Below are 5,985 nucleotides of genomic sequence, written 5' to 3'. Positions count from 1 at the left end.
CATTTTGCCGCTTCATTTTTGGTTCTAGATGGTGTCACCTTCTTGGAGGTGAAATGAGCTGCTTGAAAGAAGCTGGTATGTATGGTGATAGATGTGTGAGTTGGGGAGAGGAAGGACACATCTAAGGACAAGCTCTGCTGTAGTACAATGGGAAATGAGTAAGAAACAATTTCCTACAAGTGAGGCAGTGAGAACTACGTGGAGGAGGTTTCCTGTCCAGAGAAATCTGAAACTGCTGGAGACTGTCCTGTCTTGTGCATATTTTTCAGGCTAATGATCTGGTCTGTAATGGCTTATCCAAAGTTGGATTTTTTAGTTTGCAGCGTGTACTTAATTTCTGCTCACACTCTTTCCCCACCTCTGCCCCCCCAGGCCCGAAACTTGTAGAGGAAAGAACACTAACTTGAGATTAAGAAACGGTCCTTTCTTTCATCCTGCTGTTTATTAGTGCAGTGAGATGCCTGCAGGCTACTTTATGGAAAAATGCACTTTCTTACTTTATGTTGGGCAAGTAAAATGAGGGCTGACCTTCATTTTCCTACTTTAGCCTCCATGTGGCCTTTCACCATTTCTGATTGCACACCCGTCAGTAAGAAATTTTTGATCATGCATACCCCTATGTGTTGATAAATTATATACCTGTACTACTGTACCCCAATATATTGTGTAATCATAAGACACAAAAATAGATATTAAAAAGCAATTATATGAAAAATAAATATAAGTAGGAGTTCTAATATTTTTTTTCTGTACCCAACTTTGGAGATTACTGGGTTATAGAGGGTAACTTGTAGTTCTTACTAGACTGCATTAAATTTTGAGTGATGGCAAGAACATTTCTCCATTGAAAGTATACTTCGAGGAAAGAATGGTATCTGTTCATTATCAAATGATAAGGAGGAGCTGCTTCCCCTAAGAATCTTTTTCCCAACAGTCCTCCAGATAATCCCCCATTCCTATTTAACTCCCTCCTCAACTAACACTGAGGAAGGACGTAAAAGTACAAGGTTACAGTTGCACCTGGCCTCATCAAGGATTCCAGCCTGACCTCCCTGATGTGAAAAACTGTGAATGCTGAGAAGACTTTATGTTTTATTATACCTTAATTCTCAGAACCTTAGCAGAATGCTGTATGGGAGAATATACAGGCATGAGGGGCAGAAAGGGTAATTTATCAGACCAAGGTCACAATGGAGCTAGAGTTCAAACCCAGGTCAGTCAGATACTAAAACCCAAGCCTTTTCTCTTTATTTGTCCTAGACAGATAACTGTCCATCTTAGTGATACAAAACAAGGATCCATACTGTATGTATGTAAGATATGCCATCCATTTCCTTCACAGCACTATCTAAAGGTACATTTGCTTATTTATTGCCAGATTTGCCAACTATAATGAAGGCTCCCAAATTTGGTGACCTTGACTGTCTTTGCTCAGCCTAGGATAGTGTCTGAAGTTACAGTAGGCCTTTATAAATATTTGTTGAACTAATGACATGCTAGTACAGTTGAGGGAGTCTCTGAAACGGCATCACAGCCTTTGAAGGGCAGAGCATTCAGAAACCTGGGAATGGCAGAGACTTGGGTTCCTAGCTCTTACCCTCGCATTTGCTGGATGACTTCAGGCTAGCCTCTTCACCTTGGGTTAATTGGAGGAATGGGAGCAGGATTAGTCAATAGTCATATAGTGTTCATTTTACGCACTTAACAAGATGCCAGGCTTGTAATCATCTTAAATAGACTAATACAAGTAACCCTCATCAACCCTATAACAAAGACACCATTTTAGTCCCAGTTCACAGATGAGAACAAGAGAAGTGCAGGAGGGGCAAGAACCTCGCCCCAAGACACTGGGAAGCGAAGCAGCGCTGCCTCCGCACGCTGTGCTCGTCCCACTGGGCTGCTGCAGGCTGTGCTGTGCGTGGCTCAGGGGTGAGCAGATGAGCCGCTGCTCCCAGCGAGCTCACAGGTAACGAGCAGGGAGAGGCATGGATGAAGGGGTTTGGGAATTAAATGATGAAGTCATTTTGCCTGGATCCTATGAGGTCCACTGTGAACTTTTTGTCAACTGTCAAACTCCTAAGGATAGAGGGGGCAGGTGTGTGACATGCTCCCTAAAGCCAACTTTACTCCCAGCTGGTGTTTGAATCTTCTCCCTGTTCTGCTTCACTTTCCCTCTAAGCTAAAAGCTTTGGGGAACCAGGACTGGGGGGCAGGGTGGATGCTGGTGCCTGGTGGCCCAAAAGTACACTCCACCTCTGAATTACCCGTGTGCCATCAGCCAGTCCTGGGCAGTGCAGCACGGGTAGGAGACCTGAGCTGTTCCCTCTCCCAGGTGCTCCTAGGCCATAAGTTCCTGAGCTTAACTCTTTGTATGAAACATACCTTCTTGTTTGCAAGCAAAGTACATCTCAGCTTTGGAGCCGGGCCTGAGCTCTGGATGCAGAAGGGCAGCCTGTCACCATCCTGAAGAAAAGAATTAAGAAATGGCTTCCTGTGAATTGGCTCTTCATTGCAATGAGCAATGCCTCCTATTTTCTGAGCCCTGCCCTTCAAAATAGTCTTAAGTCCTTAGAGTATAACCTTGTGCAAATTCTTCTTTTCTGACCAGGAGACTCCTCGTCTGCAAAATAGGGGTCCCAATGAAGGAAGACAGAAAGTTCTAAGCACAGGATCTCAACACATGCATTAATTAAATTAACTGATCAATAACTATCACTGAATTATGTGCCAGGCTCCAGGGATACAGTGGTGAATGTAGCAAATAAAACCTTCCCATGGAGCTCACATCTGCTGGACAGCACATAGTATTCAAAAATTCAGCAGAGGTATACCTCAAAGATACTATGAATTCTGTTATAGACCGTCCCGAAAAGAGACTATTGATAAAGCAAGTCATACCAATTTTTTGGTTTCCCTGTGTGTAAAAGTTACATTATACTGTAGTCTATTAAGTGTGCAACAGCAATATGTCTGAAAAAAAAAATGTACGAACCTTCATTTAAAAATAATGCTATTGGAAAGTTGGTGCCAATACACTTGATCGATGCAGGGTTGCCACAAACTTCCAATTTGTGAAAAACAGTATCTGGGAAGTGCAATAAAGTGAAGCACAATAAAACAAGCTATGCCTATAGACTAATTTTTAGTTGGGACATAGCAGAAATACACATAGTTGTGAAAAATATGAAGCACAAATAGTTATAAACTTTGCACCCAAACCTTGCAGATTTGATTGGAGGATGTGCGTTACCTCCACAGAAACTGGGGGATCTGGGGAAGGAATGAGTCTTGCCACCCCTGTGCAAACCTCTGATATGATGGAAGACTATCAGCTACAGTTGGAATCCCAGGGTGGTTCTGCAGCAAACCCTAATTTTCTAGGGTCTAGAATGGGAGGGCTAAGGTGGCAACTGAATCCAGCATTGTCACATGTGTCTAATCAATTTTTCTGCCTGCCTGATTCTATTTGAGTCATCTGCATTTTATTTTGATTCAATCTTTTTACCAGCTACCACCACCTCCTCCATTTCAGGCAAGAATGGGATAGGAAAGATAATGTTTCTCCAGAGCAAGAGTCCTGGGAGTGGGATACAGTCTCCACCCCAATGATTTCCAAGGAGAAAACATGGGGTGACGGGCCCTGCTTCTGTCTCTCCCAGCAGTAACTCAGCCATCCACCACATTCCCTCCTTTCCTCTCACTTACCCCCCACTTTCCCCAGGACCTTGGGTTTTACCTTTTTCCTGTCTCTTATGATGAACCCTGATAATATGGGTTCTTAGAAGGGATTCAGACCAATTGCTAGTTTTCTCAGGTGAGAGAGGTAACATCCAAAAGTCACACAACTTCACCCACTTATTCAACCAGGAACACTCCTTCCTACCCTTTAAATTTTAGCTTAAACATTACCTCATTAGAGGACCTTCTCTGACTACTTTATCTAAAGCAGATTCCCACCCTCCAAAAAAAATTATTGTTGCCCCTTTTGTCTTCTGACTCTTTATCACAATCTATAATTGTTTCATTTATTAAAAATTTTTTCCCCATCTGACTCCTAGAATATAAGCTCCATGAGGGTAGGAGAGACAACAGGTGTTCAAGAAATAAAATAAGTGTACAGTGAGCAGGTACTATCAGGGCAGCTGGGGATACAGATGGGTAAAATGCAGTCCCTGTTCTCAATGTCTGTCCAATACAAACAGAACCAGAAATGGGGGAATGCTATGAAATCAGGTCTAGATTCCAAGGAGGTATTTTGGGGGCACCTGAACCAGGCATAATCTCTGTTGGGCTTTTGCTACCAACTGCTTAGAACCCCAAATAAATCACCCGGCTGGCCCTGTCAGCTGACTCGGGCCTGAACCCTGACCAGCCCAGAAGCATCAGGAGCTGACAACTAATCCTGTAGAGTGTGTGCTGAGACTATCCTGGGCCCCTTACCCTTTCCAGTGAGAGGAGGTCTGCCAGTCAGTTTCAGGTCCAGCTGATGGCCCAGTCCATGCTCATTAAGACCTCAGGCAACCCCACTAACTTAAAGTCCAGCCTCCAGTCTTTTGCCTGGTCCTCTAAGAGTTTTGAAAGAGAACCTGTGCAGTCTTAAGGAGGATGACACCTGCCTAGCCCTCTGGATTAGTGGGGTGACAGATGTCCCACCTGGGTAGCCTTCATTTCTAAAGGGCAGGTGGATTGTCCCACATGGCTCAGAAAAACCCAGTGTTGTGGACTGTAAAAGGCTAGCAGGAGAGACTGGAAGGGAAAACAGCAAGAAAAGGAGGAGGTAGGAAGCCGGTGAGAATCCCTTTCTTTGAAAGGACTGAGTACAGAGCCTCTGCTGGCTCTTCTGGGAGGAGTTCACCCTTCAGCCCACTCTTCTCCCTATAGTGGGGCAAAATGGGAGCTGCTGCTGCTGCTTCTCAAAGCTCACAGCAAGCAAGAAACCTTTTTTCCTGTCCTTTCAACATTCACCACTCCTTCCTCCAGTAGCCAAAAAGGTAGGCTCAGGTTCCCAGCAGCCCGAACCTTCTCTCCAGATGTGAGGCTTCAAGCTAAATGCTGAACCCACCCAAAGCCCCTGACTTACCCTATGCCCTGCTTCCAGGGTTGGCTTGTCAGGAGTTAGCCAGAGTCCTCCAGAATTTCCCGGATCATTCCTTACTGCAGCTAGGCTGACCATGCCTCTGCCCACGTTTTTTAATCCATCAGAAAATAACCAAAAAGACTTTAACAGCCCGGAGGAGAGGAGTCACAGATCACCTTGAGTTCCTATCCCCATTCCTCTTCTACAGTTGCCCAGGTCAGGAATTATCTCCAATTTAATTCAGAGGGGTTAAGTAATTTGCCTAAGGTCACACAGTGGGAAAGGGACAAAAACTTGTGACTCCTGCCCAGCAGTTTGGCAGGTGCTCAAATACTCTTTGTGGAAAGGGTGAAATCTGTTTGTTCATTTCGCTGGCCTGTGGGTGCCTCTGTGTGTTGGGGGAGGGGGTTGTGTGAGAGAGGGAAGCTGTTCTCCTTCCTAATGAACTTTTATCTCCTCAGTTCATTCTCATTTTCAAAGTTACTGTATTTATTATCAGAGCAATGCCCCCTCCCCCAAGAGCAATGAAGAGTAGGTCTAATGTTTTCCTTCTCAAAAGAGCAAAGACCAAAACAATCCAATAAAGAATCTCACTTTCCCCTAAAATATACATCCTTAAAGCAAATTCCAAAGCACCACCCGAGTCCCTACGCTGTCCGCAGACGCCCCCATACACCCGCCACGCCACACTGCGTGGGGAGGCGTCGGGGAGGGGGCGCGGAGCGCGGGCCGCCCGGCAGGGAGCCGGTGGGCGCCGGGCGCGCAGCCAGGCTGGGTCGCACGGCGGGGGCCGGCCGCCCCTCGCCACGTGGTGGTGGCCGCGGCGGGGTCCGTGGCGCCTTCCCAGCCAGAGAAACCCGGAGCAGCCGGGGAGGAGGAGGCGGCGGCGGCGGCGGCGGAGGAGGAGC

The sequence above is a fragment of the Cervus elaphus genome, chromosome 5 (assembly GCF_910594005.1).
Source record: "Cervus elaphus chromosome 5, mCerEla1.1, whole genome shotgun sequence".
Classification (NCBI taxonomy): Eukaryota; Metazoa; Chordata; class Mammalia; order Artiodactyla; family Cervidae; genus Cervus; species Cervus elaphus.
The sequence above is the reverse complement of the archived record's forward strand: the minus strand, read 5'-3'. Positions refer to the sequence as shown.